General features: G+C 43.8%; 7 non-coding genes across 7 annotated transcripts; all 7 read left to right on the top strand.

Annotated features, from left to right (window-relative positions):
• The first annotated feature begins 17083 nt into the window (after positions 1-17083).
• On the top strand, positions 17084-17197 carry LOC140308183 (U5 spliceosomal RNA). Its single transcript, XR_011916153.1, has one exon. It is a non-coding gene; the product is annotated as a U5 spliceosomal RNA (small nuclear RNA).
• Positions 17198-17505: 308 nt separating this feature from the next.
• On the top strand, positions 17506-17696 carry LOC140307977 (U2 spliceosomal RNA). Its single transcript, XR_011915994.1, has one exon. It is a non-coding gene; the product is annotated as a U2 spliceosomal RNA (small nuclear RNA).
• Positions 17697-18108: 412 nt separating this feature from the next.
• On the top strand, positions 18109-18224 carry LOC140308369 (U5 spliceosomal RNA). The gene has a single exon (XR_011916322.1). It is a non-coding gene; the product is annotated as a U5 spliceosomal RNA (small nuclear RNA).
• Positions 18225-18530: 306 nt separating this feature from the next.
• LOC140307969 (U2 spliceosomal RNA) lies at positions 18531-18721 on the top strand. The gene has a single exon (XR_011915986.1). It is a non-coding gene; the product is annotated as a U2 spliceosomal RNA (small nuclear RNA).
• Positions 18722-19132: 411 nt separating this feature from the next.
• Positions 19133-19246, top strand: LOC140308182 (U5 spliceosomal RNA). Its single transcript, XR_011916152.1, has one exon. It is a non-coding gene; the product is annotated as a U5 spliceosomal RNA (small nuclear RNA).
• Positions 19247-19554: 308 nt separating this feature from the next.
• Positions 19555-19745, top strand: LOC140307994 (U2 spliceosomal RNA). The gene has a single exon (XR_011916009.1). It is a non-coding gene; the product is annotated as a U2 spliceosomal RNA (small nuclear RNA).
• Positions 19746-20156: 411 nt separating this feature from the next.
• Positions 20157-20270, top strand: LOC140308305 (U5 spliceosomal RNA). The gene has a single exon (XR_011916264.1). It is a non-coding gene; the product is annotated as a U5 spliceosomal RNA (small nuclear RNA).
• The last annotated feature ends 2480 nt before the right edge of the window (positions 20271-22750 follow it).

The following is a 22750-nucleotide window of genomic DNA, read 5'->3' as shown; positions in this document are numbered from 1 at the left end:
TCATCAAAAGCGAGAGAGGTGGTGTTCTGCTGAAAGTAGGTGTGAATGTCCAGCCATAATTACTCACAAACGGGTAAGAAAAGGTAGTATTGCCAGACCATACATGATCAAAACAGGGAGCGGAGGTGGTTCAGCTGCAAGAAGGTGTGAATGTCCGACTAAAGTTCAAATATATTAACAAAAGCGAGAGGAGAAGTCTTCGGATGAGAGTGTTTGAGAATTTCCAACCATAATCTATAAAATGCGGTGAAAAAAAGGTGTTATAGAACACTAAAAGGTGGAGCGGAAGTGTTCGGCTGCAAGAAGCTGTGAATGTCCGACTATATTTGGTGAAAAGCAGGTGAAGCAAGGTCTGAATGCCCAACCTTACATCATCAAAAGTGAGATCAGAGGTGTTTGGCTGCAAGAAGGCCATAGTTTGCCAAAAGCGGGTAAGGTACGAATGACCGACTAAATATCAACAAAAGTGGGGGCGGAGGTATTCGGATGCAAGTGGCTGTGAATATCCCACCATACAAGTATGGTGGAGAGGAAGCTGTGAATTATTGACCATAGTTTGCAAAAAGCGGGTGAGAAAAGGTGCGAATGTCCAACCATACGTGATCAAAACAGGGAGCGGAGGTGTTTGGCTGCGACAAGGTGTGAATGTCCACCCATAATTAATGAAAAGCGGGCAAGAAGTAGGTTCGAATGCCCAACCACACATCATCAAAAGCAGGAGTGGATGTGTTCGGCTACAAGAAGGTTTGAATGTCCGAGCATAGTTTGTAAAAAGCGGGTAAGAAAAGGTTAGAATGCCCGACCATACACCATCAAAAGAGGGAGCGGAGGTGTTCCGCTGTAAGAAGGTGTGAATGTCCGACCAGAGTTGGTAAAAAGCGGGTAAGACAAGGTTAAAAAACCCGACTCTACACAATCAATAGCGGGAGCGGATGTGTTCGGCTACAAGAAGGTGTGACAGTCCGACCATGGTTTGTAAAAAGCGGGTAAGAAAAGGTGCGAATGCCCGACAATGTATGATCAAAAGCGGAAGCGGAGGTGTTCGGCTGCAAGAAGGTGTGAACGTCCGACCAAAGTTTGTAAAAAGCAGTTAAGAAAAGGTTCGAATATCCAACCAAACAAAATCAAAAGCGGGAGCAGAGCTGTTCGACTGCAAGTAGGTGTAAATGTCCAGCCATAATTACTCACAAACGGGTAAGAAAAGGTAGAATTGCCAGACCAAACATGATCAAAATAGGGAGCGGAGGTGGTTCAGCTGCAACGTGTGAATGTCTGACTATAGTTTGTGAAAAGCGGGTAAGACAAGGTGCGAATGCCCGACAATGTATGATCAAAAGAGGGAACGGAGGTGTTCGGCTGCAAGGTCTGAATGTCCAACCATAATTTCTAAAAACCGGGTAAGAAAAGGCTCGAAAGCCCGTCTATACACCATCAAAAGCGGGAGCGGAGGTGTTCAGCTGCAAGAAGGTGTGAATGTCCATCAATAATTGCTAGAAAACATGAATGTAAAAATTTCGAAAATCAAACCGCACATGATAATAAGTGGGAGAGGAGGTGTTCAGCTGCAAGAAGGTGTGAATGTCCACCCATAATTACTGAAAAATGGGTAAAAAAAAAATGTGCGAATGCCCATCCATACATCATCAAAAGCAGCTGTGGATGAGCAAACCAAAGTTTGTAAAAAGCAGTTAAAAAAGGTTCGAATATCCAACCAAACATAATCAAAAGCGGGAGCAGAACTGTTCGACTGCAAATAGGTGTGAATGTCAGATCATAATTTGCAAAAAGCTGATGAGAAAGGGTGAGAATGCCCGACTATACACCATCAAATGCGGGAGCGGAGTTGTTCGGCTGTGAGTAGGTGTGAATCTCCGACCATAATTGCTGAAAAATGTGTTAGAAAAGGTAAGAATGCCGGTCCATACATCATCAAAAGCGAGAGAGGTGGTGTTCTGCTGAAAGTAGGTGTGAATGTCCAGCCATAATTACTCACAAACGGGTAAGAAAAGGTAGTATTGCAAGACCATACATGATCAAAACAGGGAGCGGAGGTGGTTCAGCTGCAAGAAGGTGTGAATGTCCGACTAAAGTTCAAATATATTAACAAAAGCGGGAGGAGAGGTCTTCGGATGAGAGTGGTTGAAAATTTCCAACCATAATCTATAAAATGCGGTGAAAAAAAGGTGTTATAGAACACTAAAAGGTGGAGCGGAAGTGTGAAGAAGGTGTGAATGTCCGACTATATTTGGTGAAAAGCAGGTGAAGCAAGGTCTGAATGCTCAACCTTACATCATCAAAAGCGAGATCAGAGGTGTTTGGCTGCAAGAAGGCCATAGTTTGCCAAAAGCGGGTAAGGTGCAAATGACCAACTCAATATCAACAAAAGTGGGGGCGGAGGTCTTCGGATGCAAGTGGGTGTGAATATCCCACCATACAAGTATGGTGGAGAGGAAGCTATGAATTGCTGAACATTGTTTGCAAAAAGCGGGTGAGAAAAGGTGCGAATGTCCAACCATACATGATCAAAACAGGGAGCGGACGTGTTTGGCTGCGACAAGGTTTTAATGTCCACCCATAATTAATGAATAGCGGGCAACAAGTAGGTTCCAATGCCCAACCATACACCATCAAAAGCGGGAGCGGAGGTGTTCAGCTGCAAGAAGGTGTGAATGTCCATCAATAATTGCTAGAAAACATGAATGTAAAAATTTCGAAAATCAAACCGCACATGATAATAAGTGGGAGAGGAGGTGTTCAGCTGCAAGAAGGTGTGAATGTCCACCCATAATTACTGAAAAATGGTTAAAAAAAATGTGCGAATGCCCATCCATACATCATCAAAAGCAGCTGTGGATGAGCAAACCAAAGTTTGTAAAAAGCAGTTAAAAAAGGTTCGAATATCCAACCAAACATAATCAAAAGCGGGAGCAGAACTGTTCGACTGCAAATAGGTGTGAATGTCAGATCATAATTTGCAAAAAGCTGATGAGAAAGGGTGAGAATGCCCGACTATACACCATCAAATGCGGTAGCGGAGTTGTTCGGCTGTGAGTAGGTGTGAATCTCCGACCATAATTGCTGAAAAATGTGTTAGAAAAGGTAAGAATGCCGGTCCATACATCATCAAAAGCGAGAGAGGTGGTGTTCTGCTGAAAGTAGGTGTGAATGTCCAGCCATAATTACTCACAAACGGGTAAGAAAAGGTAGTATTGCAAGACCATACATGATCAAAACAGGGAGCGGAGGTGGTTCAGCTGCAAGAAGGTGTGAATGTCCGACTAAAGTTCAAATATATTAACAAAAGTGGGAGGAGAGGTCTTCGGATGAGAGTGGTTGAAAATTTCCAACCATAATCTATAAAATGCGGTGAAAAAAAGGTGTTATAGAACACTAAAAGGTGGAGCGGAAGTGTGAAGAAGGTGTGAATGTCCGAATATATTTGGTGAAAAGCAGGTGAAGCAAGGTCTGAATGCTCAACCTTACATCATCAAAAGCGAGATCAGAGGTGTTTGGCTGCAAGAAGGCCATAGTTTGCCAAAAGCGGGTAAGGTGCAAATGACCAACTCAATATCAACAAAAGTGGGGGCGGAGGTCTTCGGATGCAAGTGGGTGTGAATATCCCACCATACAAGTATGGTGGAGAGGAAGCTATGAATTGCTGAACATTGTTTGCAAAAAGCGGGTGAGAAAAGGTGCGAATGTCCAACCATACATGATCAAAACAGGGAGCGGACGTGTTTGGCTGCGACAAGGTTTTAATGTCCACCCATAATTAATGAATAGCGGGCAACAAGTAGGTTCCAATGCCCAACCATACATCATCAAAAGCAGGAGTGGATGTGTTCGGCTACAAGAAGGTTTGAATGTCCGAGCATAGTTTGTAAAAAGCGGGTAAGAAAAGCTTCGAATGCCCGAACATACACCATCAAAAGACAGAGCGGACGTGTTCCGCTGTAAGTAGGTGTGAATGCCCGACCATAGTTGGTAAAAAGAAGGTAAGAAAAGGTTCAAATATCCGACTGTACACAATCAATAGCGGGAACGGATGTGTTCGGCTACAAGAAGGTGTGAAAGTATCACCATGGTTTGTAAAAAGCGGGTAAGAAAAGGTGCGAATGCCCGACAATGTATGATCAAAAGAGGGAGCGGAGGTTTTCGGCTACAGGCGGAGGTTTTCGGCTTTGGTCTGAATGTCCGACCAAAGATTGTAAAAAGCGGGTAAGAAAGGTTTGAATGCCCGACTATACACCATCAAAAGCGGGAGCGGAGGTGTTGCACTGTAAGACGGTGTGAATGTCCGACCATAGTTTGTAAAAAGCAGTAGGTGTGAATGTCAGATCATAATTTGCAAAAAGCTGATGAGAAAGGGTGAGAATGCCCTACTATACACCATCAAATGCGAGAGCGGAGGTGTTTGTCTGTGAGTAGGCGTGAATGTCCCACCCTAGTTGCTGAAAAATGTGTTAGAAAAGGTAAGAATGCCGGCCCATACATCATCAAAAGCGGGAGAGGTGGTGTTCGGCTGCAAGAAGGTGTGAATATCCAGCCATAATTACTCACAAACGGGTAAGAAAAGGTAAGAATGCCAAACCATAAATTATCAAAAGCGGCAGCAGAGATGTTCGGCTGGTATTTATAAATGTCTAGATAGATTTGAACAAAAAACAACGTAGTATTTTGCAGTAAAAGAAAGAAAGGTTCAGAAATCCGAGAAAAAGCTTTTCATGAGTTCTGCATGATTTGGGATTTTGCTTATAAAATGCATTCCTTCAATCAAACTATGGTAAAACGGCTTTTACCTTCATATTTATCAATGTCTAGATCGACTTCAACAAAGAACAACATTAGATTTTGCAGTAGAAGAAAGAGAGACACTGAAGGATCAGGAATCCGAGAATAAGCTTATTTTCATACGTTCTGCATGATTTGGGATTTTGCTATAAAATGAATTCCTTCACTCAAACTATGTTAAAACTGCTTTTACCTTCATATTTATCAATGTCTAGATCGACTTCAACAAAGAACAACATTGTATATTGCAGTAGAAGAAAGAGCAACACTGAAGGAACAGGAATCCGAGAATAAGCTTATTTTTATACGTTCTGCATGATTTGGGATGTTGCTATAAAATGAATTCCTTCACTCAAACCAAGTGAAAACTTCTTTGTCCTTCATATTTATCAATGTCTAGATCGACTTCAACAAAGAACAACATTGTATATTGCAGTAGAAGAAAGAGAGACACTGTAGGATCAGGAATCCGAGAATAAGCTTCTGTTCATCAGTTCTGCATGATTTGGGATTTTGCTTATAAAATGCATTCCTTCAATCAAACTATGGTAAAACGGCTTTTACCTTCATATTTATCAATGTCTAGATCAACTTCAACAAAGAACAACATTAGATTTTGCAGTAGAAGAAAGAGAGACACTGAAGGATCAGGAATCCGAGAATAAGCTTACTTTCATACGTTCTGCATGATTTGGGATTTTATGTATAAAATGAATTCCTTCACTCAAACCAAGTGAAAACTTCTTTGTCCTTCATATTTATCAATGTCTAGATCGACTTCAACAAAGAACAACATTGTATATTGCAGTAGAAGAAAGAGCAACACTGAAGGCACAGGAATCCGAGAATAAGCTTATTTTCATACGTTCTGCATGATTTCGGATTTTCCTATAAAATGAATTGCTTTGCTCAAACCAAGTTAAAATTGCTTTGTCTTCATATTTATCAATGTCAAAGCAGTTTTAACATAGTTTGAGTGAATAGTTTGAGTGAATATTGCAAAGTACAACGTGTTTTTTTTGTTTTGTTTAAATCTATCTCGACATTGATAGATATGGAAGGACAAAGCAGGTTTAACTTGGTTTGAGCAAAGCAATTCATTTTGTAGCAAAATCCGAAATCGTGAAGAACTCATGAAAGCAAGCTTATACTCGGATTCCTGAAACTTTTAGATCTTAGATTTGCTCTTTCTTTTACTGCAAAGTACGTTGGGTTTTTTTTGTTTAAATCTTTCTAGACAAGGTAAATATGAAGGACAAATCAGTTTTAACATAGTTTGAGTGAAGGAATGCATTTTATAAGCAAAATCCCAAATCATGCAAAACTAACGAAAAGCTTTTTCTCGCTTTTCACTGCTTTTTACAAACTGGTCGGACGTTCACACCTTCTTGCAGCCGAACAATTCCGCTTCCACTTTTGATGGTGTATATTCGGGCATTCAAACCTTTTCTTACCCGCTTTTTACAAACCATGGTCGGACTTTCACACCTTCTTGCAGCCGAACACCACCTCTCCCGCTTTTGATGATGTATGGTCCAGCATTCTTACCTTTTCTAACACATTTTTCAGCAATTATGGTCGGACATTCACACCTACTCACAGCCAAACACTTCCGCTCCCGCATTTGATGGTGTTTAGTCTGGCATTCTCACCCTTTCTCATCAACTTTTTGCATATGATCTGATATTCACACCTACTTGCAGTCGAACACCACCGCTTCCGCTTTTGATGGTATATATTTGGGCATTCGAACCTTTTGTTACCCGCTTTTTACATACCATGGGTGGACTTTCACACCTTCTTGTAGCCGAACAACTCTGCTCCCGCTATTGATTGTGTACAGTCGGGTATTTTAACCTTTTCTTACCCGCTTTTTACAAACTATGGTCGGACATTCACACCTTCTTACAGCGGAACACGTCCGCTCCCTCTTTTGATGGTGTATGTTCGGGCATTCGAACCTTTTCTTACCCGCTTTTTACAAACCATGGTCGGACTTTCACACTTTCTTGTAGCCGAACACCTCCGCTCCCTCTTTTGATCATACATTGTCGGGCATTCGCACCTTGTCTTACCCGCTTTTTACAAATTATAGTCAGACATTCACACGTTGCAGCTGAACCACCTCCGCTCCCTGTTTTGATCATGTATGGAGTGGCAATACTACCTTTTCTTACCCATTTGTGAGTAATTATGTCTGGACATTCACACCTACTTGCAGTCTAACAGCTCTGCTCCCGCTTTTGATTTTGTTTGGTTGGATATTTGACGCTTTTCTTAACTGCTTTTTACAAACTTTGGTCGGACGTTCACACCTTCTTGCAACCGAACACCTCCGCTTCCGCTTTTGATGGTATATATTCGGGAATTCGAACCTTTTCTTACCCGCTTTTTACAAAACATGGTCGGACTTTCACACCTTCTTGTAGCCGAACAACTCCACTCACGCTGTTGATTGTGTACAGTCGGGTAGTTTAACCTTTTCTTACCCGCTTTTTACCAACTATGGTTGGACATTCACACCGTCTTACAGCGGAACACCTCCGCTTCCGCTTTTGATGGTGTATAGTCGGGCATTCGAACCTTTTCTTACCCGCTTTTTACAAACTATGGTCGGACATTCAAACCTTCTTGTAGCCGAAAAGCTCCGCTCCCTCTTTTGATCATACATTGTCGGGCATTTGCACCTTTTCTTACCCGCTTTTTACAAACCATGGTCGGACTGTCACACCTTCTTGTAGCTGAACACATCCGCTCCCGCTATTGATTGTGTACAGTCAGGTTTTTTAACGTTTTCTTACCCGCTTCTTACCAACTCTGGTCGGACATTCACACCTTCTTACAGCGGAACACGTCCGCTCCCTCTTTTGATGGTGTATGTTTGGGCATTCGAACCTTTTCTTACCCGCTTTTTACAAACTATGCTCGGACATTCAAACCTTCTTGTAGCCGAACACATCCACTCCTGCTTTTGATGATGTGTGGTTGGGCATTCGAACCTACTTCTTGCCCGCTTTTCATTAATTATGGGTGGACATTCACACCTTGTCGCAGCCAAACACGTCCGCTCCCTGTTTTGATCATGTATGGTTGGACATTCGCACCTTTTCTCAACCGCTTTTTGCAAACTATGGTCAGCAATTCACAGCTTCCTCTCCACCATACTTGTATGGTGGAAGATTCACACCCACTTGCATCCGAAGACCTCCGCCCCCACTTTTGTTGATATTTAGTCGGTCATTCGCACCTTACCCGCTTTTGGCAAACTATGGCCTTCTTGCAGCCAAACACCACTGATCTCGTTTTTGATGATGTAAGGTTGGACAATCAGACCTTGCTTCACCTGCTTTTCACCAAATATAGTCGGACATTCACACCTTCTTGCAGCCGAATACTTCCGCTCCACCTTTTAGTTTTCTATCACACCTTTTTTTCACCGCATTTTATAGATTATGGTTGGAAATTCTCAACCATTGTCATCCGAAGACCTCTCCTCCCGCTTTTGTTAATATATTTGAACTTTAGTCGGACATTCACACCTTCTTGCAGCTGAACCACCTCCGCTCCCTGTTTTGATCATGTATGGTCTGGCAATACTACCTTTTCTTACCCGTTTGTGAGTAATTATGGCTGGACATTCACACCTACTTTCAGCAGAACACCACCTCTCTCGCTTTTGATGATGTATGGACCGGCATTCTTACCTTTTCTAACACATTTTTCAGCAATTATGGTCGGACATTCACACCTACTCAGAGCCGAACACCTCCGCTCCCGCATTTGATGGTGTATAGTCGGGCATTCTCACTCTTTCTCATCAGCTTTTTGCAAATTATGATCTGATATTCACAGCTGCTTTTGATAATGTATGGTTGGGCATTCGCACCTTTTTTTACCCATTTTTCAGGAATTATGGGTGGACATTCACACCGTCTTGCAGCTGAAAACATCCTCTCCCGCTTATGATCATGTGCGGTTTGATATTCGAAAATTTTCTTTCATGTTTTAAAGAAATTATTGATGGACATTCAGACCTTCTTGCAGCTGAACCCCTCTGCTCGCGCTTTTGATGGTGTATAGTAGGGCTTTCGAGCCGTTTCTTCACGGTTTTTACAAATTATGGTTGGACATTCAGACCTTCTTGCAACCTAACACCTCCGCTCCCTCTTTTGATCATACATTGTCTGGCATTCGCACCTTGTCTTACGCGCTTTTTACAAACTTTAGTCGGACATTCAGACCTTCTTGCAGCTGAACCACCTTCGCTCCCTGTTTTGATCATGTATGGTCTGGCAATACTACCTTTTCTTACCCGTTTGTGAGTAATTTTGGCTGGACATTCACACCTACTCAAAGCCGAAAAACTCCGCTACCGCATTTGATGGTGTATAGTCGGGCATTCTCACCCTTTCTCATCAGCTTTTTGCAAATTATGATCTGACATTCACACCTACTTGCAGTCGAACAGCTCTGCTCCCGCTTTTGATTATGTTTGGTTGGATATTCGAACCTTTTCTTAACTGCTTTTTACAAATTTTGTTCGGAAGTACACGTCTTCTTGAAGCCGAACACCTCCGCTTCCGCTTTTGATGGTGTATAGTCGGGCTTTCGAGCCTTTTCTTACCTGGTTTTTAGAAATTATGGTTGGACATTCAGACCTTGCAGCCGAACATCTCCGCTCCCTCTTTTGATCATACATTGTCGGGCATTCGCACCTTGTCTTACCCGCTTTTTACAAACTATAGTCAGACATTCACACGTTGCAGCTGAACCACCTCTGCTCCCTGTTTTGATTATGTATGGTCTGGCAATACTACCTTTTCTTACCCGGTTGTGAGTAATTATGGCTGGACATTCACACCTACTTGCAGTCGAACAGCTCTGCTCCCGCTTTTCATTTTGTTTGGTTGGATATTCGAACCTTTTCTTAACTGCTTTTTACAAACTTTGGTCGGACGTTCACACCTTCTTGCAGCCGAACAACTCCACTCCCGCTATTTATTGTGTACAGTCAGGTAGTTTAACCTTTTCTTACCCGCTTTTTACCAACTATGGTCGGACATTCACACGTCTTACAGCGGAACACCTCCGCTTCCGCTTTTGATGGCGTATAGTCGGGCATTCGAACCTTTTCTTACCCGCTTTTTACAAACTATGGTCGGACATTCAAACCTTCTTGTAGCCGAAAGCCTCCGCTGCCTCTTTTGATCATACATTGTCGGGCATTCGCACCCTTTCTTACCCGCTTTTTAAAAAACCATGGTCGGACTGTCACAACTTCTTGTAGCCGAACACATCCGCTCCCGCTATTGATTGTGTACAGTTGGCTTTTTTAACCTTTTCTTACCCGCTTTTTACCAACTCTGGTCGGACATTCACACCTTCTTACAGCGGAACACCTCCGCTCCCTCTTTTGATGGTGTATGTTCGGGTATTCGAACCTTTTCTTACCCGCCTTTTAAAAACTATGCTCGGACATTCAAACCTTCTTGTAGCCGAACACATCCACTCCTGCTTTTGATGGTGTATGGTTGGCTATTCGTGCCTTTTCTTAACCATTTTTCAGTAATTATTGGTGGACATTCAGACCTTCTTGCAGCTGAATCCCCTCCGCTCCCTGTTTTGATTATGTATGGTCTGGCAATACTACCTTTTCTTACCCGTTTGTGAGTAATTTTGGCTGGACATTTACACCTACTCACAGCCGAACAACTCCGCTACCGCATTTGATGGTGTATAGTCGGGCATTCTCACCCTTTCTCATCAGCTTTTTGCAAATTATGATCTGACATTCACACCTACTTGCAGTCGAACAGCTCTGTTCCCGCTTTTGATTATGTTTGGTTGGATATTCGAACCTTTTCTTAACTGCTTTTTACAAACTTTGTTCGGAGGTTCACGTCTTCTTACAGCGGAACACCTCCGCTCCCTCTTTTGATGGTGTATGTTCGGGTATTCGAACCTTTTCTTACCCGCCTTTTAAAAACTATGGTCGGACATTCAAACCTTCTTGTAGCCGAACACATCCACTCCTGCTTTTGATGGTGTATGGTTGGCTATTCGTGCCTTTTCTTAACCATTTTTCAGTAATTATTGGTGGACATTCAGACCTTCTTGCAGCTGAACACCTCCGCTCCCGCTTTTGATGGTGTATAGTCGGGCTTTCGAGCCTTTTCTTCCCCCGTTTTTACTAATTATGGTTGGACATTCAGACCTTGCAGCCGAAAACCTCCGCTCCCTCTTTTTATCATACAATGTCGGGCATTCGCACCTTTTCGCTTTTGATGATGTATGGTCCGGCATTCTTACCTTTTCTAACACATTTTCAGCAATTATGGTCGGATATTCACACCTACTCACAGCCGAATACTTCCGCTCCCGCATTTGACGTTCACGTCTTCTTGAAGCCGAACACCTCCGCTTCCGCTTTTGATGGTGTATATTCGGGCATACGAACCTTTTCTTACCCGCTTTTTACCAACCATGGTTGGACATTCAAACCTTCTTGTAGCCGAACACCTCCGCTCCCTCTTTTGATGATGTATATTTGGGCATTCGCACATTTTCTTACCCGCCTTTTAAAAACTATGGTCGGACATTCACACCTACTTGCAGTCGAACAGCTCTGCTCCCGCTTTTGATTATGTTTGATTGGATATTCGAACCTTTTCTTAACTGCTTTTTACAAACTTTGTTCGGAGGTTCACGTCATCTTGAAGCCGAACACCTCCGCATCCGCTTTTGATGGTGTACAGTCGGGCATTTTAACCTTTTCTTACCCGCTTTTTACCAACTATGGTCGGACATTCACACCTTCTTACAGCGGAACACCTCCGCTCCCTCTTTTGATGTTGTATGATCGGGCATTCGAACCTTTTCTTACCCGCCTTTTAAAAACTATGGTCGGACATTCAAACCTTCTTGTAGCCGAACACATCCACTCCTGCTTTTGATGATGTATGGTTGGGCATTCGCGCCTTTTCTTAACCATTATTCAGTAATTATTGGTGGACATTCAGACCTTCTTGCAGCTGAACACCTCCGCTCCCGCTTTTGATGGTGTATAGTCGGGCTTTCGAGCCTTTTCTTCCCGGTTTTTACAAATTATGGTTGGACATTCAGACCTTCTTGCAACCTAACAGCTCCGCTCCCTCTTTTGATCATACATTGTCGGGCATTCGCACCTTGTCTCACCCGCTTTTTACAAACTTTAGTCGGACATTCAGACCTTCTTGCAGCTGAACCACCTCCGCTCCCTGTTTTGATCATGTATGGTCTGGCAATACTACCTTTTCTTACCCGTTTGTGAGTAATTTTGGCTGGACATTCACACCTACTCACAGCCGAACAACTCCGCTACCGCATTTGATGGTGTATAGTCGGGCATTCTCACCCTTCCTCATCAGCTTTTTGCAAATTATGATCTGACATTCACACCTACTTGCAGTCGAACAGCTCTGCTCCCGCTTTTGATTATGTTTGGTTGGATATTCGAACCTTTTCTTAACTGCTTTTTACTTACTTTGTTCGGAGGTTCACGTCTTCTTGAAGCCGAACACCTCCGCTTTTGATGGTGTACAGTCGGGCATTTTAATCTTTTCTTACCCGCTTTTTACCAACTATGGTCGGACATTCACACCTTCTTACAGCGGAACACCTCCGCTCCCTCTTTTGATGGTGTATGTTCGGGCATTCGAACCTTTTCTTACCCGCCTTTTAAAAACTATGGTCGGACATTCAAACCTTCTTGTAGCCGAACACATCCACTCCTGCTTTTTATGATGTATGGTTGGGCATTCGCACCTTTTCTTAACCATTTTTCAGTAATTATTGGTGGACATTCAGACCTTCTTGCAGCTGAACACCTCCGCTCCCGCTTTTGATGGTGTATAGTCGGGCTTTCGAGCCTTTTCTTCCCCGGTTTTTACAAATTATGGTTGGACATTCAGACCTTGCAGCCGAAAACCTCCGCTCCCTCTTTTGATCATACATTGTTGGGCATTCGCACCTTGTCTTACGCGCTTTTTACAAACTTTAGTCAGAAATTCACACCTTGCAGCTGAACCACCTCCGCTCCCTGTTTTGATCATGTATTGTCTGGCAATACTACCATTTCTTACCCGTTTGTGAGTAATCTTCTAAAAGGTCATACCTGTCATTTTTTCCATTGAAACCATAAATATTTAAGAGGTTAAAGTCTTGCCCCATAAAATTCAAGTGTGCTAAAAGTGCCCGTCCGTCTCTCACCACTGTGCTACCTTTCACCAGAACATGCAGATTTTTAATTAGAATGGCCACACCATCATTTTTATTTTTATTTGAGCCACTCCATATCGATAAATGGGGCCACATTTCTTCCCATTGTCTATGGTTTTTCAAAAAAGGTAGTCCACATTCTTGTATTAAAAACACATCTGATTTTATGGAGTCTAAGAAGGATATAATACTCTGGGCTATTGTCTTTGATTTCACACTTCTCACATTTAGTGTTGAGAAGGTGAGAACCATTAAAAGGATAAAGTCGGGTGGTTTGGAATTGGTTTGAGCAAAGCAAGTCATTTTATAGCAAAATCCGAAATCGTGCAGAACTCATGAAAGCAAGCTTATGCTCGGATTCCTAAAACTTTAGATTTGCTCTTTCTTTTACTGCAAAGTACAACGTTGTTTTTTTTGTTTAAATCTTTCTAGACATGGTAAATATGAAGGACAAATCGGTTTTAACATAGTTTGAGTGAAGGAATGCATTTTATAAGCAAAATCCCAAATCATGCAAAACTCACGAAAAGCTTTTTCTACCTTTTCACTACTTTTTACAAACTTTGGTTTCTTTTGGTTTCTTACCCGCTTTTTACAAACCATGGTCGGACTTTCACACCTTCTTGCAGCCGAACACCACCTCTCCCGCTTTTGATGATGTATGGTCCAGCATTCTTACCTTTTCTAACACATGTTTCAGCAATTATGGTCGGACATTCACACCTACTCACAGCCAAACACTTCCGCTCCCGCATTTGATGGTGTATAGTCTGGTATTCTCACCCTTTCTCATCAGCTTTTCGCATATTATGATCTGACATTCACACCTACTTGCAGTCGAACAGCTCTGCTCCCGCTTTTGATTATGTTTGGTTGGATATTCGAACCTTTTCTTAACTGCTTTTTACGAACTTTGGTCGGACGTTCACACCTTCTTGCAGCCGAACACCTCCGCTTCCGCTTTTGATAGTATATATTCGGGCATTCGAACCTTTTCTTACCCGCTTTTTACAAACCATGGGTGGACTTTCACACCTTCTTGTACCCGAACAACCCTGCTCCCGCTATTGGTGGTGTACAGTCGCGTATTTTAACCTTTTCTTACCCGCTTTTTACAAACTATGGTCGGACATTCACACCTTCTTACAGCGGAACACGTCTGCTCCACCTTTTAGTGTTCTATCACACCTTTTTTTCACCGCATTTTATGGATTATGGTTGGAAATTCTCAACCACTCTCATCCGAAGACCTCTCCTCCCGCTTTTGTGAATATATTTGAACTTTAGTCGGACATTCACACCTTCTTGCAGCTGAACCACCTCCGCTCCCTGTTTTGATCATGTATGGTCTGGCAATACTACCTTTTCTTACCCGTTTGTGAGTAATTATGGCTGGACATTCACACCTACTTTAAGCAGAACACCACCTCTCTCGCTTTTGATGATGTATGGACCGGCATTCTTACCTTTTCTAACACATTTTTCAGCAATTATGGTCGGAGATTCACACCTACTAACAAACGAACAACTCCGCTCCCGCATTTGATGGTGTATAGTCGGGCATTCTCACCCTTTCTCATCAGCTTTTTGCAAATTATGATCTGACATTCACACTTACTTGCAGTCGAACAGTTCTGCTCCCGCTTTTGATTATGTTTGGTTGGATATTCGAAACTTTTCTTAACTGCTTTTTACAAACTTTGGTTGGACGTTCAAACCTTCTTGTAGCCGAACACATCCACAGCTGCTTTTGATGATGTATGGTTGGGTATTCGCACCTTTTTTTTACCCATTTTTCAGTAATTATGGGTGGACATTCACACCTTGTTGCAGCCGAACACCTCCTCTCATGTGCGGTTTGATTTTCAAAATTTTTACTTTAATTTTTTCTAGCAATTATTGATGGACATTCAGACCTTCTTGCAGCTGAACAACTCCGCTCCCTCTTTTGATCATAAATTGTCGGGCATTCGCACCTTTTCTTACCCGCTTTTTACAAAACTTGGTCGGACTTTCACACCTTTTAGTAGCCGAACAACTCCGCTCCCGCTATTGATTGTGTACAGTCGGGTATTTTAACCTTTTCTTACCCGCTTTTTACCAACTATGGTCGGACATTCATAACTTCTTACAACGGAACACCTCCGCTCCTTATTTTGATGATGTATGGTTGGGCATTCAAACCTACTTGTTGCCCGCTTTTCATTAATTATGGGTGGACATTCACACCTTGTCGCAGCCAAACACCTCCGCTCCCTGTTTTGATGGTGTATAATGGTGGACATTCGCACCTTTTCTCACCCGCTTTTTACTATGGTCGGCCATTCACAGCTTCCTCTCCACCATACTTGTATGGTGGGATATTCACACCCACTTGCATCCGAAGACCTCCACCCCCACTTTTGTTGATATTTAGTCGGTCATTCGCACCTTTTGGCAAACTATGGCCTTCTTGCAGCCAAACACCTGATCTCGCTTTTGATGATGTAAGGTTGGGCATTCAGACCTTGCTTCACCTACTTTTCACCAAATATAGTCGGACATTCACACCTTCTTGCAGCCGAACACTTCCGCTCCACTTTTGAGTGTTCTATGTAGCATTCACACCTTTTTCTTCACCGCATTTTATAGATTATGGTTGGAAATTCTTACCCACTCTCATCCGAAGACCTCTCCTCCCGCTTTTGTTAATGTATAGTCGGGCATGAGAACCTTTTCTTACCCGCTTTTTACAAATTATGGTTGGACATTCACACCTACTTGCAGCCGAATACTGATACTGATCCTCCCGTAATAAAATGGTCGGATCTTATCAAACACACTTTGTTTCTTGTGACAATCAAGTCAGCGAAACAGCGTATACACGTCAAGACACTGAATCAAGTTTGCCACAAGAACTCATAAGTTTGGCAGTATTGCTCTGCCGTCAGCAATCATACACCCATTTTATTTTCGTGAGACATGTGCAGGCACCTGTTCATCTACTGTTCTATCACTATGAATTAGTTTATCTATTATCAATAAGGATACTTCTACAACTACTATCAAAGTATGTCCGGACTTCTTATGTTGTCAGTTGCTATATATGAATAAGTGGGTAGCTACTGACAAGCATTAAGCATGTCACACAGCCCAAACATATAACATTTCAGGACACACCACACAGCTAACAACCACAGTGAAGCGTGTCAAAGCCCAAACATGTAACATTCAACAGGACACTTACACAACACATTCAAATCAAACAGTCAGACAACATACAAGAACATATACCCCAGCCGGCATTGCTCCCTGCCTATTTTCCTACAGCTCACTATGTGTGCGCACACCTTTATTCACAAACTCTTCAACTTATACTCTTTTACCGAAGCTGCTACAGCTCGATTGGCCGAATACCCTTAAATCCTATTTCGGTGAATTTGACATCTGCCTTACATGTAACAGATTAGCGGTTTAGCAGTTTTAATTTAGTTTGAGTGAAGGAATTCATTTTATAGCAAAATCCCAAATCGTGAAGAACTCATGAAAGTAAGCTTATTCTCGGATTCATGAAACTTTAGATTTGCTCTGTCTTTTACTGCAAAGTACAACGTTGTTTTTTTTGTTTAAATCTTTCTAGACATGGTAAATATGAAGGACAAAGCAGTTTTAACATAGTTTGAGTGAAGGAATTCATTTTATAGATAAAATCCCAAGAGTCTGCTGAGAAACAAGAATGAATGCGAAGTAGACTTTAACACGGCTCTAGGAGCGAGCCGAGTGTGGGCTAACCGGGAGAATTGCTTGAAAGAAACGCGACACCGAATGAGCGGTCAGAACAAAGCCTCAATACGGTTTTCCCGTGGTGTTTTTGTTGCTGCCTTGTCTTTTGCACAGAGTAAAAGACAAGGCAGCCATCGAATAGGGCCCGATTGTTCCTACTTGGTCAGCCGAGGAGCAAGGGGGGGAGCAAGCGTCTCAACCAAGCAAAGCTCACCATGGGGAAGGTGGCTATGCCAACTAGCCTGATGCCCTGCTCCCGCAGTGACGGATAATCGTACTCTGGTTTCTCTTCATAACGTACAAGTCTTTCGCCTTTTACTAAAGACTTCCGTGGAAAGCAGCACTAATGAGTTGTTTCTATTTTTGGCAGGCTTTACCTTTGCGGGTGAAGCCCTTTCCGTCTGTGCAAAAGAAATCTTGTTACTGTGCAGAGTGACTTCTCTGAGTAGAGTCGCCTTACTTGTTGCGACTGTGCCGATGTTTGAAGCTGGAGTGCAACGTTGTTGCTTGAATGGTGCTTGCTGGAGCGTGCGGGAGTGCAAAGTTATACCATTTAAAAGGGCTGAAGAGTGCTCAGTGCAGCGGGTGGGCGGAGGTGCAAAGTGACACTCTGGCCACCTCTGGCCATAAAAAGAACACCGCTACAAGTGCGCATTGTGCCAGGAAGGGCCCTCGGACGTGAACCAGTGGACAGTTATCGCATCTCGGCCTTTTGGCTAAGATCAAGTGTAGTACCTGTTCTTATCAGTTTAATATCTGATATGGCCTTTGTACGAGGACTACATATTAAATGGATTTTTAGCAATAGGAGTTGAAAAAGGAGCTTGCTCCGTTCACTCCAAGCATCGACCCGGTACTGCAGTGCCGCTGGGAACGGTGCGCTCTTCTCTGCTCTTGTGAAAAAGCAAACAGTGGTGCAGGATGGAAGTTTCAGGGAGCCCAAGATGAAACTTTCTTTTAGTCTGCTGAGAAAAGAGAGTGAATGCAAAGTAGACTTTAACACAGCTCTGGGGGCGAGCCGAGTGCGGGCTAACCGGGAGAATTGCTTGAAAGAAACGCGACACTGAATGAGCGGTCAGAACAAAGCCTCAATACGGTTTTCCCGTGGTGTTTTTGTTGCTGCCTTGTCTTTTGCACAGAGTAAAAGACAAGGCAGCCATCGAATAGGGCCCGATTGTTCCTACTTGGTCAGCCGAGGAGCAAGGGGGGGAGCAAGCGTCTCAACCAAGCAAAGCTCACCATGGGGAAGGTGGCTATGCCAACTAGCCTGATGCCCTGCTCCCGCAGTGACGGATAATCGTACTCTGGTTTCTCTTCATAACGTACAAGTCTTTCGCCTTTTACTAAAGACTTCCGTGGAAAGCAGCACTAATGAGTTGTTTCTATTTTTGGCAGGCATTACCTTTGCGGGTGAAGCCCTTTCCGTCTGTGCAAAAGAAATCTTGTTACTGTGCAGAGTGACTTCTCTGAGTAGAGTCGCCTTACTTGTTGCAACTGTGCCGATGTTTGAAGCTGGAGTGCAACGTTGTTGCTTGGATGGTGCTTGCTGGAGCGTGCGGGAGTGCAAAGTTATACCATTTAAAAGGGCTGAAGAGTGCTCAGTGCAGCGGGTGGGCGGAGGTGCAAAGTGACACTCTGGCCACCTATGGCCATAAAAAAAACACCGCTACAAGTGCGCATTGTGCCTGGAAGGGCCCTCGGACGTGAACCAGTGTACAGTTATCGCTTCTCGGCCTTTTGGCTAAGATCAAGTGTAGTACCTGTTCTTATCAGTTTAATATCTGATATGGCCTTTGTACGAGGACTACATATTAAATGGATTTTTAGCAATAGGAGATGAAAAAGGAGCTTGCTCCGTTCACTCCAAGCATCGACCCGGTACTGCAGTGCCGCTGGGAACGGTGCGCTCTTCTCTGCTCTTGTGAAAAAGCAAACAGTGGTGCAGGATGGAAGTTTCAGGGAGCCCAAGATGAAACTTTCTTTTAGTCTGCTGAGAAAAGAGAGTGAATGCGAAGTAGACTTTAACACAGCTCTGGGGGCGAGCCGAGTGCGGGCTAACCGGGAGAATTACTTGAAAGAAACGCGACACTGAATGAGCGGTCAGAACAAAGCCTCAATACGGTGTTCCCGTGGTGTTTGTGGCTGCCTTGTCTTTTGCACAGAGTAAAAGACAAGGCAGCCATCGAATAGGGCCCGATTTTTCCTACTTGGTCAGCCGAGGAGCAAGGAGGGGGAGCAAGCGTCTCAACCAAGCAAAGCTCACCATGGGGAAGGTGGCTATGCCAACTAGCCTGATGCCCTGCTCCCGCAGTGACGGATAATCGTACTCTGGTTTCTCTTCATAACGTACAAGTCTTTCGCCTTTTACTAAAGACTTCCGTGGAAAGCAGCACTAATGAGTTGTTTCTATTTTTGGCAGGCTTTACCTTTGCGGGTGAAGCCCTTTCCGTCTGTGCAAAAGAAATCTTGTTACTGTGCAGAGTGACTTCTCTGAGTAGAGTCGCCTTACTTGTTGCAACTGTGCCGATGTTTGAAGCTGGAGTGCAACGTTGTTGCTTGGATGGTGCTTGCTGGAGCGTGCGGGAGTGCAAATTTATACCATTTAAAAGGGCTGAAGAGTGCTCAGTGCAGCGGGTGGGCGGAGGTGCAAAGTGACACTCTGGCCACCTCTGGCCATAAAAAGAACACCGCTACAAGTGCGCATTGTGCCAGGAAGGGCCCTCGGACGTGAACCAGTGGACAGTTATCGCTTCTCGGCCTTTTGGCTAAGATCAAGTGTAGTACCTGTTCTTATCAGTTTAATATCTGATATGGCCTTTGTACGAGGACTACATATTAAATGGATTTTTAGCAATAGGAGTTGAAAAAGGAGCTTGCTCCGTTCACTCCAAGCATCGACCCAGTACTGCAGTGCCGCTGGGAACGGTGCGCTCTTCTCTGCTCTTGTGAAAAAGCAAACAGTGGTGCAGGATGGAAGTTTCAGGGAGCCCAAGATGAAACTTTCTTTTAGTCTGCTGAGAAAAGAGAGTGAATGCGAAGTAGACTTTAACACAGCTCTGGGGGCGAGCCGAGTGCGGGCTAACCGGGAGAATTGCTTGAAAGAAACGCGACACTGAATGAGCGGTCAGAACAAAGCCTCAATACGGTGTTCCCGTGGTGTTTGTGGCTGCCTTGTCTTTTGCACAGAGTAAAAGACAAGGCAGCCATCGAATAGGGCCCGATTTTTCCTACTTGGTCAGCCGAGGAGCAAGGAGGGGGAGCAAGCGTCTCAACCAAGCAAAGCTCACCATGGGGAAGGTGGCTATGCCAACTAGCCTGATGCCCTGCTCCCGCAGTGACAGATAATCGTACTCTGGTTTCTCTTCATAATGTACAAGTCTTTCGCCTTTTACTAAAGACTTCCGTGGAGAGCAGCACTAATGAGTTGTTGCTATTTTTGGCAGGCTTTACCTTTGCGGGTGAAGCCCTTTCTGTCTGTGCAAAAGAAATCTTGTTACTGTGCAGAGTGACTTCTCTGAGTAGAGTTGCCTTACTTGTTGCGACTGTGCCGATGTTTGAAGCTGGAGTGCAAAGTTGTTGCTTGGATGGTGCTCGCTGGAGCGTGCGGGAGTGCAAAGTTATACCATTTAAAAGGGCTGAAGAGTGCTCAGTGCAGCGGGTGGGCGGAGATGCAAAGTGACACTCTGGCCACCTCGAAAACCGAGGTTACATCCAGTACCAGGGGCAGCCCAAGCTCTGCCGCAAGTGTGGTGAGCATGGGCACCTGGTTGAGGCTTGTACCAAGGTGATATGTGGGAAGTGCAGAGAAATTGGGGACACTTTTGGAGAGTGTCCAAATGGCAGGAAATGTAATCTCTGTGGAGAATTAAATCACCTCTTCTGAGATTGCCCTAAATCTTTTGCCAACAAATTAAAGACGGTAAAGCCACAGTCAAGCCAACAAAGAGAAGGACCAGAGGTGGCAGTTGGTGAACAAAGTGAAGAGGTTGACCCAATAAATTCAAACTTCCCGCTAAAAGCTTGGATTGGAAGTGAGGAGCAAAAAGGAGAGGGGCGTGTAGAGGCCTCACCACTCAGTGCTGAAGTCTGTGAGAATTCACAGGCAGAGGGTGGAGCTACGCTAAATGAGGAGGAAGAGCAGACAGGTGAGTCTAGTGAAGGTACTCACCTCCCCGAAGGTCAACAGCCGAGGAGGACCTTTTAGAAGATTACTCACAAACGGGTAAGAAATGGTAGTATTGCCAGACAATACATGATCAAAACAGGGAGCGGAGGTGGTTCAGCTGCAAGGTGTGAATTTCTGACTAAAGTTTGTAAAAAGCGCGTAAGACTAGGTGCGAATGCCCAACAATGTATGATCAAAAGAGGGAGCGGAGGTTTTCGGCTGCAAGGTCTGAATGTCCAACCATAATTTCTAAAAACCGGGGAAGAAAAGGCTCGAAAGCCCGACTATACACCATCAAAAGCGGGAGCGGAGGTGTTCAGCTGCAAGAAGGTCTGAATGTCCACCAATAATTACTGAAAAATGGTTAAGAAAAGGTGCGAATGCCCAACCATACATCATCAAAAGCAGGAGTGGATGTGTTCGGCTACAAGAAGGTTTGAATGTCCGACCATAGTTTTTAAAAGGCGGGTAAGAAAAGGTTCGAATGCCCGAACATACACCATCAAAAGAGGGAGCGGAGGTGTTCCGCTGTAAGAAGGTGTGAATGTCCGACCATAGTTGGTAAAAAGCGGGTAAGAAAAGGTTAAAATGCCCGACTGTACACCATCAAAAGCGGAAGCGGAGGTGTTCGGCTTCAAGAAGACGTGAACCTCCGAACAAAGTTTGTAAAAAGCAGTTAAGAAAAGGTTCGAATATCCAACCAAACATAATCAAAAGCGGGAGCAGAGCTTTTCGACTGCAAGTAGGTGTGAATGTCAGATGATAATTTGCAAAAAGCTGATGAGAAAGGGTGAGAATGCCCGACTATACACCATAAAATGCGGTAGCGGAGTTGTTCGGTTGTGAGTAGGTGTGAATGTCCAGCCAAAATTACTCACAAACGGGTAAGAAAAGGTAGTATTGCCAGACCATACATGATCAAAACAGGGAGCGGAGGTGGTTCAGCTGCAAGAAGGTCTGATTGTCCGACTAAAGTTTGTAAAAAGCGGGTAAGACAAGGTGCGAATGCCCGACTATACACCATCAAAAGCGCGAGCAGAGGGGTTCAGCTGCAAGAAGGTCTGAATGTCCATCAATAATTTCTTTAAAACATGAAAGAAAATTTTCGAATATCAAACCGCACATGATCATAAGCGGGAGAGGAGGTGTTCAGCTGCAAGACGGTGTGAATGTCCACCCATAATTCCTGAAAAATGGGTAAAAAAAGGTGCCAATGCCCAACCATACATTATCAAAAGCAGGTCTGAATGTCAGATCATAATTTGCAAAAAGCTGATGAGAAAGGGTGACAATGCCCGACTCTACACCATCAAATGCGGGAGCGGAGGTGTTCGGCTCTGAGTAGGTGTGAATGTCCGACCATAAGTGCTGAAAAATGTATTAGAAAAGGTAAGAATGCCGGACCATACATCATCAAAAGCGAAAAGGTAAGAATGCCCGACAATGTATGATCAAAAGAGGGAGCGGAGGTGTTCGGCTGCAAGGTCTGAATGTCCAACCATAATTTCTAAAAACCGGGTAAGAAAAGGCTCGAAAGCCCGACTATACACCATCAAAAGCGGGAGCGGAGGTGTTCAGCTGCAAGAAGGTGTGAATGTTCGACTAAAGTTTGTAAAAAGCTGGTAAGACAAGGTGCGAATGCCCGACAATGTATGATCAAAAGCGGGAGCGGAGGTGTTCAGCTGCAAGAAGGTCTGAATGTCCATCAATAATTGCTAGAAAAAATTAAAGTAAAAATTTCGAAAATCATTCCGCACATGATCATAAGTGGGAGAG

The sequence above is a fragment of the Leuresthes tenuis genome, unplaced genomic scaffold (genome assembly GCF_036924035.1).
Source record: "Leuresthes tenuis unplaced genomic scaffold, fLeuTen1.0.hap1 SCAF_5, whole genome shotgun sequence".
Lineage (NCBI taxonomy): Eukaryota > Metazoa > Chordata > Actinopteri > Atheriniformes > Atherinopsidae > Leuresthes > Leuresthes tenuis.
Note: the sequence above shows the minus strand (reverse complement) of the source record. Positions and strands in the feature narration are given on the sequence as shown.